The sequence below is a fragment of the Triticum dicoccoides genome, chromosome 3B, assembly GCF_002162155.2.
Source record: "Triticum dicoccoides isolate Atlit2015 ecotype Zavitan chromosome 3B, WEW_v2.0, whole genome shotgun sequence".
In the NCBI taxonomy this organism is placed as follows: domain Eukaryota; kingdom Viridiplantae; phylum Streptophyta; class Magnoliopsida; order Poales; family Poaceae; genus Triticum; species Triticum dicoccoides.
In genome coordinates this window covers 10892721-10909161 of record NC_041385.1, presented here as the reverse complement: position 1 = coordinate 10909161, position 16441 = coordinate 10892721, and positions in this window count along the sequence as shown.

Genomic DNA, 16441 nt, shown 5'->3' with positions numbered 1-16441 from the left:
GGTGGAGGCGGCGGTCCAATGGAGGGAAAGGGGAGAGGGGTTAGGGTTTGGGCTGCGGGGAGAGGAGTGGTGTGCGGGGGAGAGGAGGAGAGGGGGGAGGAGTGGTGTGCCCGCGAGGGGGGAGGAGTGGGTGAGTGGTGGCATTTTGCCAATGACAGGTGGGCCCGCGAGGAATTAGGCCCACATGTCAGTGTCCTCAATGACATGTGGTGTAGGTGAGTGGAGCTGCTTTCGGGTGGGTGTGGGTGGGGAAATGGTGAGGGATGTGGGCCGTTGGATCTGGCAGGATCCGACGGTCTCTAATGCTTGATCCGCGTGACATGCCCATTGACCAATCAGAATGAAGTGTAGGCTTTGATGATGTTATGACCATCTAAAATGGTCGTAATCAATTTTCCATTTTTCGAGTGCCCAAAATGAGTTTTTTTTGTGAAGGATCTACCATATATTTGTTGCAAACTTGGACCTAATCAATCTTATAAAATACTAGGACATATTTAATGCACAATTGACAAAATGGTTGGGTGTCAAAAGTTTTAATCCACCTCTGGTGAAAAAGACAAATTCCCGCCGATTCAGCTGGAAGCGGGTCAAATTTGAACTGTAGATGCCTTATAGTTTGCTTTTTATTTTTTCCAAAAATCATTTCTAGGTACATAAGTATCTATTTAATCAGAGAAACACCAAAGAAATTCCAAGATTCAACCACTAGCTAGGAACGGTCAAGCCCGCCGTTTTGACCGCATTTTGAAACACGCATAAAAAATTCAAAAAAATCAAAAAATTGGAAAACCTTCGCATTGTGTCATTATATGTGACCAAGTTTCCAAGAAAAATAATAAACTTGTAATACGGTAATTATTTTAAAAAAGTGTTCTCAGAAGTGAGCTATCATGCGTGAAGATTCATGGCTTTCTAGCCAAATGATCAATCTTATGGCCACGTTCATGGCATAGTTTTTTCAAACGATCTCATATCGTGCACAAGGGGGCATATTGGAATTCCAAACAATGTTGCCTAAGGGAGTTTTCATTTTCGTTTCACGGAAAATTCATTTTCCATTTTCCGAGTGCCGGAAATGAGTTTTTTTTGTGAAGGACCTACCATATATTTGTTGCAAAATTGGACCTAATCAATTTTATAAAATACTAGGCCATATTTAATGCACAATTGACAAAATGGTTGGGTGTCAAAAGTTTTGATCCACCTCTCGTGAAAAAGACAAATTCCCACCGATTCAGCTGGAAGCGGGTCAAATTTGAACTGCAACTGCCTCATAGTTTGCTTTTTATTTTTTCCAAAAATCATTTCTAGGTACATAAGTATCTATTTAATCAGAGAAACACCAAAAAAATTCCAAGATTCAACCACTAGCTAGGAACGGTCAAGCCCGCCGTTTTGACCGCATTTTGAAACACGCATAAAAATTTCAAAAAAATCAAAAAATTGGAAAACCTTCGCATTGTGTCATTATATGTGACCAAGTTTCCAGGAAAAATAATAAACTTGTAATACGGTAATTATTTTAAAAAAGTGTTCTCAGAAATGAACTATCATGCGTGAAGATTCATGGCTTTCAAGCCAAATGATCAATCTTATGGCCACGTTCATGGCATAGTTTGTTCAAACGATCTCATATCATGCACAAGGGGGCGTATTGGAATTCCAAACAATGTTGCCTAAGGGAGTTTTCATTTTCTTTTCACGGAAAATTCATTTTCCATTTTCCGAGTGCCTGAAATGAGTTTTTTTTGTGCAGGACCTACCATATATTTGTTGCAAAATTGGACCTAATCAATTTTATAAAATACTAGGCCATATTTAATGCACAATTGACAAAATGGTTGGGTGTCAAAATTTTTGATCCACCTCTTGTGAAAAAGACAAATTCCCACCGATTCAGTTGGAAGCGGGTCAAATTTGAACTGCAACTGCCTCATAGTTTGCTTTTTATTTTTTCCAAAAATCATTTCTAGGTACATAAGTATCTATTTAATCAGAGAAACACCAAAAAAAATTCCAAGATTCAACCACTAGCTAGGAACGGTCAAGCCCGCCGTTTTGACCGCATTTTGAAACAGGCATAAAAAATTCAAAAAAATCAAAAAAATGGAAAACCTTCGCATTGTGTCATTATATGTGACCAAGTTTCCAGAAAAAATAATAAACTTGTAATACAGTAATTATTTTAAAAATGTGTTCTCAGAAATGAGCTATCATGCATGAAGATTCATGGTTTTCAAGCCAAATGATCAATCTTATGGCCACGTTCATGGCATAGTTTGTTCAAACAATCTCATATCATGCACAAGGGGGCATCTTGGAATTCCAAACAATGTTGCCTAAGGGAGTTTTCATTTTCTTTTCACGGAAAATTCATTTTCCATTTTTCGAGTGCCTGAAATGAGTTTTTTTTGTGAAGGACCTACCATATATTTGTTGCAAAATTTTACCAAACCAATTTTATCAAATACTAGGCCATATTTAATGCACAATTGACAAAATGGTTGGGTGTCAAAAGTTTTGATCCACCTATGGTGAAAAAGACAAATTCCTGCCGATTCAATAGGAAGCGGGTCAAATTTGAACTGCAGCTGCCTCATAGTTTGCCATTTATTTTTTCCAAAAATCATTTCTACTTACATAAGTACCTATTTAATCATAAATACATGGTTTGGTGGCGATACGTCGAGGTTTGGACGGTGGGCGAGGGCCCCAACTCTAGAGCGCGTAAACTCGCATGCCCGCCGCGTGGTCATCGCGTGACCGTGGCGTTGCCATGTGTTCTGGGCGGCCTAGGCATGTCTAGTGGGTTGGTCACTCCCTAGGTAGGTGCTAGGAAGAAAATCACAACATAAGATTCTCATGAGGAGATCGATCGATGCTCAAACATGAATAAGCAGCCAAGTGTTTGATTAGCGGTACAGGAAATGCACATGGATAATGGGCGTGAGTTTTGGCTGAGGATGATGAGTTACTAAGAAGACCGTCTTCACAAATTTTCAGCTCAAAAGGAGGAGCCTAGGTGGTACTTGCTTTGCAAAGTACCACACTAGACATAAATACGAATGTTGAAGCTGGGCTCAAAATAATGAATGGATTGAGCTGGCATTTGGTGGAAGATGGTTATTTGGGTAGAGGAAAGCACTGTAGAAAATGGATACAATTTAGACATGCCAAAATGGTACTTCCTTCACAAAGTGCTGCTCTGAACAAAATAGGAAAATGAATATTGTTGAGTTATTTTTGAACTAGGAAAGGAAGGTTTTTTACATATTTGATGAAGATATGATCCAAACAATTTATGAGAATTTTTTGGGAATTTTTGGAATAACATAAATATAGGTTGCTTCACAACCTAGGGCACATGGACATGACACATAGGCAAAACTGATGAGATGGCGTCTAGTCATCACAACCCACCACAATCTACAAGGCTATGACCATCTATATTGGTCGTTAACAACTAGAAATAAGGCAGCGGACCAGCACTGTTTGCTTTATGACCATTTCGTGTAAGGACATTATGACCTTTCTGACCAAAATGGTCGCAATGGTTTAGGGTTTGGAGCCCCCCAAACAGCTTTTGACCAATTGGGTCAGATGGTCATAGATCTATGAACAATTCTTCCAAGGTCACTGACAGAAGGTCACTAGTTGACATATTTCTTGTAGTGTATTGCCTGTTTTGCTTGAACATATGTTCTTCCTGCGGGACTGTTTATTGTATGTAAATCCTGAGAGTTGGCCAGTCGTCGGCTTCTGCCCCCACGTAAAAAAAGAATACGGGGGTGTTCAGGGTATATCTGAATGCTCTTTATCCCATAGTTGGGTACATTTAAGGAGGTGTTTCTCACCACGAACCAGGCAATCGGACTATAAGGCTTTATTACTCTCACTTAGCCATAGGAATTCGAGTATGGTCGGCGCAACCCCTAGTGTTCGGAAGGCCGAACTAGGGGTTCTATTGGCGCCTGATCAGAAGACCGATCCATCGCACTCTGCATTTATAATGGCGTTGTGCGGAATAAATCTTTAAGGATTTTAGAACCTCTCGAATAGCTGACCAGCTCTCGCTGCATCATGACAGTCGGTTTTCGGCTTTCTCTACTGAGGTGCTCGTCCGGCTGAACCAGGACACAATCGCAGTAGTTCTCCCAGTGCTACCTTACCCGATAGAACGGAACGTAAGGTACCAAAACATGGGAGCCGGGCAAACCCAACCAATGACCCAAGACATGATTCGGAGCTGATGCATATAGTGCTATAAGTTCGGGGTGCCAAGCGACCGAAAAGGTGGTCGGACTTTATTGCCGTACTGTGAAGCCCCTGGCATAACCGGGTGTAACATGAAGCGTGGCTGCCATTTTTGGCCAAGAGGCGTCGGTGATAAACGATGACCGATAACTGTTATTTAAGTCTACGCATTGTAGTAGGATGATATGTCTATGCATATGAGTACGATGTATGAAAAGAGGTGTTTTTTGGTGGAACCTGTGATGGCCGGACTGGAGGGGGTTGTGAGTCGGTCAAGGATGAATCCGGACTGCCTTCTACCTGCATGTTCCTTCCATTGTGTGTCCGGGCTGATTCCACGCCGCCAATCCTGTTCTGTGTCAATGTTAGTATGTAAAGGCAAATGCTTGGAGGCAGTTGAGCATTCTCTTGTGGTTGGTCCAAGGGTTCCTGATCGGACCCCGGTGGACCCAACCGTTATACCGTGAAGTAGCACGGACTCCTCAGTGGGTGTCCGGATAGTTGACTGTCGTATCAAAATTTTGATAGGCATGCACGACTCGCTGTTCCGGTTGCTGTATGATTTCCGCTCTAAGGGCGGGGTTTGGCCTGACCTATAAGTGTGATTATATCACACGGTGTCGGCCTAATGGTTTATCACGTGGAATCTAGTCAACGTGGTTCATCCCGTTAACATACGGTAAATTACCGCATGAGGGGAAGGTGCCAAAGAGTTACTCTTTGGCGCAACAATTTTTGGTGATCCGAAGACAACTATTAGAGTGGTGGGCCAATAAAACTTGGCCTTTGCACCTGGCATCTTTTAGAAGATGTTATTTGTGGCTTCATACCCGTGGAGGCTTTATATGTTATGGAGCCCCTGGACTACTTAGGTGTAGGGGTACTGCAATTGAATTGCTGTGGTTGGTGTGATCAGGGCAGATCGGTCGTACTTTTATGTTCTGGGGGGTCTCTTGACCAGACGCCTCCCTCATTGTTTCCGACACACGACCGGTCGTTTTATTTTCAGGATTCGGCATTCTCTATTGGTATGCTTTGCCGTCCTTCTAGGAGTACCATGAATTTCACATGGTTGATCGAGTGTGTGACTCGGGCCAAATAGGCTTGAGCTGCTCTTTGTCCGTTGACCGGACCGGGAGTTGCTGGAATTGGCACCAACGTCCTTGACTTGACGTTTATGACCATTTTGCCGAGGCTGGAGAATGCCTCTTCGTGTATCCTTCTTACTGTCTTGTACCGTAATGATGCATGGACATCGGGGTGTGTGTCTGGGGTTCTCCTACTGAGGTAGCCAGTTGTGCCATGTATGCCCTTTGTTGGGGTTGTCGAGTCTGTACTTTTCGGTGGTCAGTAACTTGGTCCACCTATCCACTAGCAGGTCTTGGTCAGCTTTAAGCTATTCTTGCTTCCTTTGCAGGCTCCTTGCCGTGGCCATGAGCCGTCGCTTGAAGCGAACTTGTTCCACTGGATCTTCAGGCACGCCGAATTCATCATTGCCGAGGCTTACCTCGTCGTCGGAGGGGGGTGTATAGTTGTCCCTCTCCAAGTATCCCATCGTGACCGGACCGGCCTGCTTGAAGGTAGTCTGATCAGGGTTGTATTCCTCGTCGGCATCCTCCGGATTGTTTTCATCTCCGGGGCCGGTGTTGATGTGGCGGGGCTTGGAGCGGCGCCGAAGACGCCCGTGCTTTGCTTTTCCTCCTGAAGGGTTATCCTCCGTCGCCTCGTCGCTAGTGGTTTCCTTCGGAGTGTACACCATGTATATATTGTATGAGGAGGTGGCCGTCCACCACACTGTGAGTGGTGGCTCCTGTAATTCTCCTGCATCGTCATCCATACCGTCGATGTCTTCGAAGTCATAGTCTAGCACGTGGTTAAATCATCGACCGTGGCGATGAAGTGGGTGGTGGGTGGGCAACGAATTCCTTCGTCGCCTACTTCCCACTCAAGCCGGACATAGTTCGGCCCAAAGCCTCCTTACAAAGAGAGAGACTTTAATGAGTTCAGCGTATCGCCAAAGGGCGAATGCTGGAAGATGTCCGCAGCAGTGAACTCCATTATCGGAGCCCAACCTAGCTCGGTTGGCTCGAGAGTGAGAGGACTGGAACCAACAACCGGATACAAATCCGGGGGTCCAAAGTCACAGGCCGCCCCAGAGGTGAGTCCCGTGTTTGGCTCCACCGCCGATGAGTGTGCAGCCTGCGGGACAGAGTCTAGCCCTCCACCTTTAGGCGATGCAGCCTGCTCCGGATTTGAGTCCGGGGCTACCGTCAGGGTAATATCCCGAGTGTTGTCTGACAGCAGGTCAAAGCCATGCCCGTCGTGACTGTCTGGTGCTCCTGGCGCAGGCCCAAATCCGTCAAAGATCAAGTATCCATGAAGGTCAGCCGTGTAGTTCAGGTTTCCGAACCTGATTTGGTGGCCAGGGGTGTAGCTGTCGATCTGCTCCAGATGGCCAAGTGAATTGGCCCGCAGTGCGATGCCACCGAGCACAAAAATATGTCCAGGGAGGAAAGTCTCACCCTAGACCATGTCATTGACGATGATTGAAGGAGGCATAGAGCCCCGCAGCGACGACACAGACGAACTCTCAACGAAAGCACCAATGTCGGTGTCAAAACCGGTGGATCTCGGGTAGGGGGTCCCGATCTGTGCGTCCAGGCTGATGGTAACAGGAAGCAAGGGACACAAATGTTTACCCAGGTTTGGGCCCTCTCGATGGAGGTCAAACCCTACTTCCTGCTTGATTAATATTGAAGATATGGGTAGTACAAGAGCAGATCTACCACGAGATCGTAGAGGCTAAGCCCTAAGAGCTAGCCTATGACGGTATGATTGTAATTGTGATCGGCCTTCTAAGGACCATCCTCTCCGGTTTATATAGACACCGGAGAGGGCTAGGGTTTACATGGAGTCAGTTACAAGGAAGGAAACACAATATCCGGATCGCCAAGCTTGCCTTCCACGCCAAGGAGAGTCCCTTCCGGACACGGGCCGAAGTCTTAAGTCTTGTATCTTCACGCTTCAATAGTCCGGACGATGCATATAGTCCGGCTGTCCGGATACCCCCTTATCCAGGACTCCCTCAACGTATGCGCCTCTACATCCACCAGTATATATGTACGTACACGTTCGCGACCAGAATGACAACGCTATGTACGCTTCGACCAGGTGGGTCCCGACTGTCAGGCTCTTCGTTGCGTGTGAAGATGTAGCTGGTGGGTCCCAGCAGTCAGGGGGGCGAACCGTTTTGTTTTTTTTTGTCCGGACGCACTTCCTTGCGTGCGAAGATGTAGCTGGTGGGTCCCAGCAGTCAGGGGGGAAACGTTTTTTCGTGAAATACTGGTGGCCCATCCGGTGGGTCCCTGCTGTCAGGTGGAGGAATAATTATTTTGCGCGTAATAAGGAGGCACTTCCTTGCGGCCACTGTGGACCCAGCTGTCGGCCTCTCCACGCACAGTACTCTTCCGATGGAAGTCGGTCGTTGACCACATTGACCACGCCGCGCCGAGAGCACCACGGCGGTGGACGATGGTGAGGCCTAGGAAGGGGACGACACGGAGCCGGGGAAGACGCTGCAGTGGATGCCCATGCGAAGAGGAGTACGAGGGTGAGGCTGCTGTTGCCGCAGAATAACAGGGGGTGTGGGTGAGTAGAGGGATGGCCTGGCCAGCGGTGGGAGTAGTAGGGGCGGTGAGGCCTCTGCGGCATCACAGTCGACCACGGGAGGCAGGAGCATGCGGCACGACCGGCGCTGCTTTGGGCGGGTGGAGCACGAAGACCAGAGGTTGAAGAAGCACTACGACCGTTGGATGGACATCATACGATCACTGGAGCTAGAGTCATTCATATTGACTAAGTTGACAAAGCCCTCCGTCCCCGTAAACTTAGTAGGCCCACAAGTCAGCCTCCCACAAAGGTGAGTCCCAGCTAGCAGGGGGGTATTCATTTTTTTGTGCATAATAAGGAGGCATTTCCGGTGGGTCCGAGCTGACAGCGGGGGGAACGTTTTTTTGCGAAATACAGAGACCCTTCCGGTGGGTCCCAGCTATCAGGTGGAGGAATCATTATTTTGCGCGTAATAAGGAGGCATTTTCCTGTGTGGGCCCCTAGTGTCAGCCTCTTCCGATGGCTGTTGTTTGTTGACCATGTTGACCTCGCCGCGCCGAGAGCACAAACGCGGTGGACGAGGGCGAGGCCCAGGAAGAGAACCACCCGGAGCCGGCGAAGCCACCGCAGCGGATGCCCACGCTGAGGGGAGAACGAGCGTTTACTGGTCGGCTGTGGGGTGAGGCTGACATCGCCGGAAAATAACATGATGTGTGGGTGGTTAGAGGGATGGCCTGGCGGCAGCACTGCCAGCCATGGGAGGAGGGAGCAGGCAGTCCCGCCGGCGCTGGTTTGGGCGGCTGGAGCAGGAAGATCAGAGATTGAAGAAGCACGGCGGCTATTGGATGGACATCCAACAGTCACTGTTGTGTGTTGACTAAGTTGACAAAGCCTTGCGTACGCGTCCAAACAAAATTAGGACAGCGTCAACGTCAACCTAGTAGGCCCAGAAGTCAGCCTCCAAATCTGTGGAAAACAGCATACAGCCCATTAGCCATTATTTTCAATAATTTACAACCCAATTGCTAATTCTTAAGGATATTTGAAGCCCATATTCTTTTTATTAGCATTACAGACCATATATTCTGGGCACTGCTAAAAAATCCAACGAAATTTTGCATATTTCGGTGGGGTCTGAACTCTTTTAATCACGAAATTTCGAGTCACATTAAAAATAGTTTTCAAAAAAATATATCAAAATAAAATTCAAAAAACAATTCTCTGTAAAAAAATGAATGAAATTTAGAATCTTAACTAGCAAGATGCCCGTTCGTTGCACGGAACATGAAGATGCATTTGTATGAGTAGTTTATCTTGTGGGAGAAAAGATGATATATTAATGTAATTGCCAGTTGGCTTTGGTTTTTATAAGAGTAGAGAGTAGAGAAATCCTGGAAAAAAATGATATTTTAATGCAATTGCCGGTTGGCTTTGGTTTAAAAATTTACAACCCATTTCTTACAACTTATAGCCCGTTTTCTGGGGAAGCCCATTTCTTACTACTTACATCCCTCCTCGTCTCAAAAGATTTGCAGCCCGGCAGGGCTGAGAAAAGCAAGTAGGCCTCGGTTTTGGTATTCTCCAAAAAAAGAATTGGGCTAGCCAATTTCCAAAAGAAAAAATATATCAACTGGGCTCGTCATGTGCTTAATAAAAGTGTAAGCGTGGGCTAGACGGGCCACATCCCGTGCACGGCGTGCAGTTGAGCTCCGTGTCTGAAACTGAAAAACAACTGGGCGAGCTGCTGGGTCCCTAGTGTTATCCGCTTGTTGTGTAATTTTCTCGTTTATTGACTACATTGACAATGGCGTGGAACCTAGTTGTCAAACAATTAGGAGGAAGTATTTCTTTGGCTTGTAATAATGAGGCATCTGCTTGCGAAATGCAATGACCCTGGTGGGTCCCTACTGTCAGCCTCTCCACGTACAGTCATCTCCTGATTCCTCTTGGTTGTTGACCATGTTGACAACGCCAGACGGCAGCGGGCACAGCGAGCTAACCAAGGCGGAGAATGACGGCAAGGCCTCGGACAGGAACGAACAGCAGCCATGGAAGATGCGGCAGTGTAGTGGCAGGTGGAGGGGAGTACGAGGGAAACAACATGCAAGTCAAGCATACAAATGGTATAAAAATCCCAAGGATTAATTGTTCATCAAATTTTTAGACAAAACCCAGATTGAACATGATAGTAACATCTAACCCAACCACTCTTTTTTGCAGTCACAAACAAATGGATCGGTCTGATCCATAAAATCAACATCCTGTGCAAAAAAAATTATTTCAGGATGTCTACAACTTATTGTAAATATAAGCCGAGCACGTTTAGAAGCCCATTTGTCCACCTGAAACTTCTTTTTTTGCTGTTCAACATGTTCGTCCGTGAGAAATCTCTTGCTGTAAAAATTAAGCCTCATGGACAAGAGTAACCTCGTGTTCAACAGGAAGAATGTGACAAAGCTTCTGTTTGCCTGGTTGGATGCATATCGTCCCATTGTTATTGTCCTCAAACGAATGTCATGAGAACTGAGAAAATCCTTGTGCTTATTACGCCAACGATTGGTTATATGTTTTTCTCCATGTGGTTCTCCCTAAGTAGACATGAAGATTGAAAACAATTAAGGTCTGAAAAAAGAGTATGTTGAAAGAACGACAACTGAACAGGTAATTCTAGTACAATATATACGGGCTTTCAATGTGCATGAAATCATCACCTCTATGTATAAATTCTCCAGAGATCGAAAGCATGGCAGCAAGCCAATAATTATGTCCAGATCAAAACTATACAGTCTGATATATATGATCTTGACAGAATCCAGCAGCATTGATAGGCTATCAATGGACGAACTCTTCATTGAGCATTTAACATAATATTAGTACCCAAAGTGTACTCCAAGATGATATAAAACTTATGCACACAAATGAAAAATGCTGCATATGATTACAAATGTGTAGATGATAATATACGGTACCTGAAAAAGTGAGGAGCCAAACACCAACTCCTTGTGATTATTAAACGGGTCACGAATTACACCCAAGGTCTCCAGCTTGGGCGCAGAGACGACAGTTATTTCTGAAGGTGTATAACAATTATGAAGGAGCAACCTTTCAAGTGAAGGGGCATCTTCGATGATGAGCTGATGTCCTTTAAAACAAATTCCAATGCTTTTAAGGTGAGGCGACTTTATTTGGAGACAACTGATACCGATTTCTATTCCCAAAACAATCAGCAAGCGCTCCAGGGCAGGGCAACTAGAGTGGATGATGCTGTGCAGTGAGGCCTCCGACAGATAAACCACCACAAGGGAAAGTTTTTTTAGCAGTGGGTGTCGAAGCATTTGTACCAGATCGTTTGGTAGATGGCACCGGGCGAAGGGGGCAGTGTGGAGAGAGGAGGAAAACCGCGAGATGGACAGTGGTGGTGTGGGCACGAATTCTTGGTATGTTCGTGGTATGAAACTTTCGTGGTAATGGTAGAACTCAAACTGCTAGAGTTTTCCGAATTCAGGGGATGTCAGCCAAGCGTCCACCTTGTTGGGTATGGACAGCAGGTAGCTTGTCGGGATGCAGAGGCATTGAACGGGGCCCTGCTGGTGAGAAGAGACGATGGCTCTGATGAGATCAAATTCAGGAAGGACAGATATCTGACGACAATCGAGATTGAGGGGCGCGGTGCGCCATAGAGGGCACCACCGAGTTGAGAGGACTTGTGTGCGGCAGCAATCCTTGGTGGGGAGAAGCGAGATGATCTTCTCAAGGATGACGCCCACGAGATCACTGATGTGGTCCACCGGAGATTCTACCGGTTCCTCAGATCCGGGTGGGGGGGCTCACCGCTTCTCCCTGCGCTACCAGGTACGGGATCTACAACTGGCGTCGCCGCTGGCGGGAGCCTCATCTTCTTGGCGCTGGGGCCATCTGACTCCATTTTCCTTGTGGGCGTCGTGCCGAGCTCACATGTTTGAGCAGAGTAGCCAGAGACAAGCCTAGTGGCAGTGTGAGTGGGGAAGAAGGAGGGCTGGGGATTTCTGTAGGAGTGGAAGAAGAGGAGCAGGCGTTTTCTGTACGAGTGAGGAAGAAGGTGAGCGGGGTTTTCTGGACGAGTGAGGAAGATTGGGGAGCGGGGAAATTGGGTGGGGAGACGGAAGCGGGAGAGCGAGATGTTCGTGTTTATAAGGCCCGCTGCACTAACTACTCGCTTTTTCCCAAGAACCGCTCTCTTCTTTTGCGTTGCTGCATTGGAGCTGGCGCATGTGCTTGGCTGACTGGCCATGCATGCAGGATGCATGTGCCCGACGGCCACTGCATGCGCCTAGTTTGTTACTAGGCCTATTTAATAGGGTGGTTATGGAGTAAATTAAGGAGATTTATTTTCTCTGTGTGCATCCACCAAATTAGAGGATGCGGTACTGGATGCAGACACTCACATTAAACTGACATTCAGAAGAACAAAAGTTCAACATGTCTATGCATCTCAATGATTCACCATACTATAACCAATATACAAAGCTGTGAGAAGGTGTGGAAATAAACAAAAACGGTCGATGCTTCTCTGAGCAAAGGGCCTCCCTGCGCACACATTAATTTCCTGGGCATGCTTGTTTCTTCTCAATGTTGCGAGCACTTTGAGCATGTTGGCAACTCCACAGCTAGCTAGCTACCTCATCTTGTAATTGATGCTGACACATTTGCAGCAAACACATGAGGCAATAGAGATGACTCAACATGGGTCCATATTGTGCAGTTCCCCTGATATCATATTCATTGTCCTGAATCTGAAAAGATAGGAAAATAGTAGCTATACTTAAACAGTGTTGCAAAACAGTAGCACATATCAATAGCTCGGCATGAGAAAACACGATCATCTGGACGAAGGGGATACTGACCTGCCTGAGAAAGATTATATGTAATTTCATAAGTCCTTGGTTGATATCCACCTTCGGCTGCACTGCTTGTTTGCTCCTCCACACATGACAGGATCGTTCCGCACTGCATTCAGCAAGTCAACGTACGAATAAGCTAATTTCATCTTGCGGTGGTCATTGTACCTAGTTACGAATGTAGGAATACCTAGAGCACCATGAGGTTAGCTGACAACAGGTAGATGCAGCCATATAAATTTTGTGCGGTGCTACCAAAATTGAGGATTGTATACCTTCCTGTTATGAGAATTCTTCTTGAATTTGGTAGAATGTGACGACTTGTTCTTTGCATCAAACTTGCCATTCCCCTGAGATTTGTTCTTGTTGTTTTGGGGCTGGTTGGGCTGGAAGTTCTTCTCGTGTACCATGTGGGCACTAGAAGCTCCCTCAGCGACCCGAGCACGTGTGTCTTTTGCCCTCGCCTTCTCCTCAAAATCAAGAGTGCTAATGAGATCCAAAACAGAAAACTCATGTCTCTTGTTTTTCAGAGAAGTAGCAAAATCGTTCCACGAAGGTGGAAGCTTGGCAATGATGGTCCCAGCAACAAATTTGTCCGGCAACACACACTTAAAGTACTCAAGTTCCTTAGAGAGTGACTGTATCTCATGAGTCTGCTGAACAACAAAGCGCTCATCAGTCATCTTGTAGTCACAGAATTGCTCCATGACGTACAACTCGCTGTCAGCGCCCGAGGGCCCAAACGTGGCCTCGAGCGCAGCCCACATGTCTTTGCCACTGTCAAACGACATATATGAATCCACAATGGAATCGTCAAGAATACTCAGCAGGGTGGCTTTGAAGAGGGTATCCATGTTCTGAAAAGCTTCCTGCTGTGTAGGATTAAGATCGCCCTCAGGCTTACCCTTAGTGGCGTCATAGCAGTACATGATCTGAAACCAATATACTGCTCTTGTGCGCCACCTTTTATATTGCACCCCCTTAAAAGTAGGCGGCTTCAAAAGCGCAGCAAAACCACTCGGAGTAAATTGCCTGTGATCAGGTTTTTGGATTGGATTGTTGAATATATGAGCAATTTAGTATGAGATTTAATCCGAATCAGCAGTAAATAGATCATGACGACAATTGCAAACATCAAAGTAATGACGCGGACTAAACCAGGAGGACAGAATCACATACTGTACAGCGGGAGCAGAACCGATGTGGTTGATGTTGTCACTCATGTCGTTGATGAAGAGGTTATTGAGGTTAGGGAAGAAGGTTGTCGTTGAGGAAGTCGTCGCTGGCAGCAGTCATAGGAGTGTGCTCCCCAAAAAACCTGATCGCCCCTCTCCCGTACAGGATCACGAAAGGCAGGGTTCGGAGGACTGCTGTCCCTTCTCGTGGTGCACGCCGGAAAGGAGGGCTCGAGAAGAATTGCGTGGCGACGCTAAGATCTGGAACTGTGCGAAACCATATGATACAGCGGCGGCTAGGGTAGAGCATGTCAGGTCGGTCGTGCGAGTATAATACTAGGCCTTTGGCCCCCAAACCCCACGTCCAAGTCAATAATAGCTCAAAAAAAGTAAATAATAGCCCCACCAAGGTTTGTCTCAAAAAACTGAGTAATTAAGACATCCATTAGTCCCTTTACTATAAATATAATATCATTAATAATGGCCCCACCTTTTGTCTCACAAAGTATGTTGGAGTACAACCGGCTACACGTTTACAATCCGCTTCTCTTCTCTCTCCTCTTCTCTCTCCTTCAACTAAGCACAAATACTATATTTAAATCCTTATAGCCTGCTTATGTCATCTAATTGTAGTACTTGCTCTAAAAGTTACTATCCACTGTGTAGTCTGAAATGTCGGGCGTGCAGCGGGCGGTGCCCTCGGTCGGCGCGCCACTTCAACGGCGGAAGCAGTGAGAGGTCGCTTCGCCCTGACTTGCCATCAATGTGGAGCGGCGGGCTCAGCTGGCGCCGGGCGGGAAGCGCGTGCGGGAGGGGGGAGGGGATTTTGTTGGGCCAAGAAGGTGAGAAGACAACTTGGGATCGGTCTGGACGGGGAAATATCATGTGCTCCCATACTCTGCATATGACACTAGTCTATGTTACTAGTCCCTCCTTTACGGTTTATAGAGATGTTTAGAGTAACATAGTAATATGTTACAGTACAAGTTACTCCGCACTATGACCAGCCTTGGCCTCTCCCAGTGCTCCACCATGTATAGCTGCTAAGCCTGCCACGTAGGCATAAAATATGATGTGGCACCAATAAACTAAGCACCTATGCATTGAAGACTTGAGTTACAAGCCATTTAATGCACTTAGCACCTCATCTAAAGAGCATTAATAGTATAGCCAGCTGCTGGCTATAAGCCAGTGCCATGTCATCTACAGCCCATCTTATAGTCAACATGTACAATAGTAGATCAAAAGAGTGTACTACTACTTTTTTGTTCTGTGGCCCATCTTTCATTCTCACAAAGTGCCTAGGAGCACGTGCTAGAGCTGGCTCTTCACGAAGAGCACGCTTAACTTCTCTCTCCTCTTCTCTTTCCTCCAACTAAGCAGAAATATACTATAGTTTATTCCTTATAGCCCGCTGACTCAGCTCTATTGTACTTGCTCTAAGCACATATAAGCACTTACTAGCACCCCCTTGACCGTGGAGCTTGACGGTGTACGTCACCTTGTGTCTCATAATTTTCCTCGTCATCATCTGAGTCCTAGAAGATCTCACCCACATCATCATTAGCATGCAGCCGCCTTGATAGACAACGTGCGCAGAAGGAGTAGAGGCGACTAGGGACGCACCACCATCACGTCATGGGCACTCCGTATGAGCTCGTGTGCGGCAGCGTGCGTGTTTTTCCATCGGTGCTAGCTCTAAGGCCGAGGCTGCGGTCGTCTTCGTCTCCGACTAGTAGTTGAGCAACAACGGCAAAGAGGTGCTGCAAGAGATGCGTATGCGCTGTTGCGTGCGAGCTTCGCCGTAGCACGACGAACCGGACGTCGCCGCGGATGGCGCACGCCTCCATGCAGCTGAGTGTGTGCGCATGCATGTGTTATTCACGTGCATTCTGTGGCCGAGCGTGTGTGCATGCACGTCTTGTGTACGTGCGTTGTGTGCTCCATGCTGTGCGCGTATGTGCATGAGTTGGATCGGATGGAGTTAGTGCGTTGGCTTGTGTACATGCGTGGCTGCATGCGTCCTGTACATGCGTGGCTTGTTGCGTGGTTATCAATAATTCAATATAAACTACTCCCTATGTTCCTAAATATAAGTCTTTCTAGCCATTTCAAATAGACTACAACATACGGATGTATGTAGACATATTTTAGAGTGTAGATTCACTCATTTTGTTTCGTATGTAGTCCCTTATTGAAATATCTAAAAAGACTTATATTTGGGAACGAAGGGAGTATAAAACATCTTCAACTTAGCATCTTGATGTACCATTTCTAGTGGTTAGCAAAAAGTTCATGTTCTTTTAGTTGTTTATAGGTGGGCAGGCGGCAATAAACAGGGGAAAACGCGCAAGGTTCCTTGCAGACGCTCCACCTCGAGGTTCCTTGCTCCTCCTCGGTCATCGGGAATCTATGCTCTTCAACTCTTTTCTTTTATGTGAACTTTGTTCATCCTTTTCCCAACACGCGAGACATCTAGCATCAAGGTACACGTGTCATGCAAGAAAATGGGGATAATTAGAT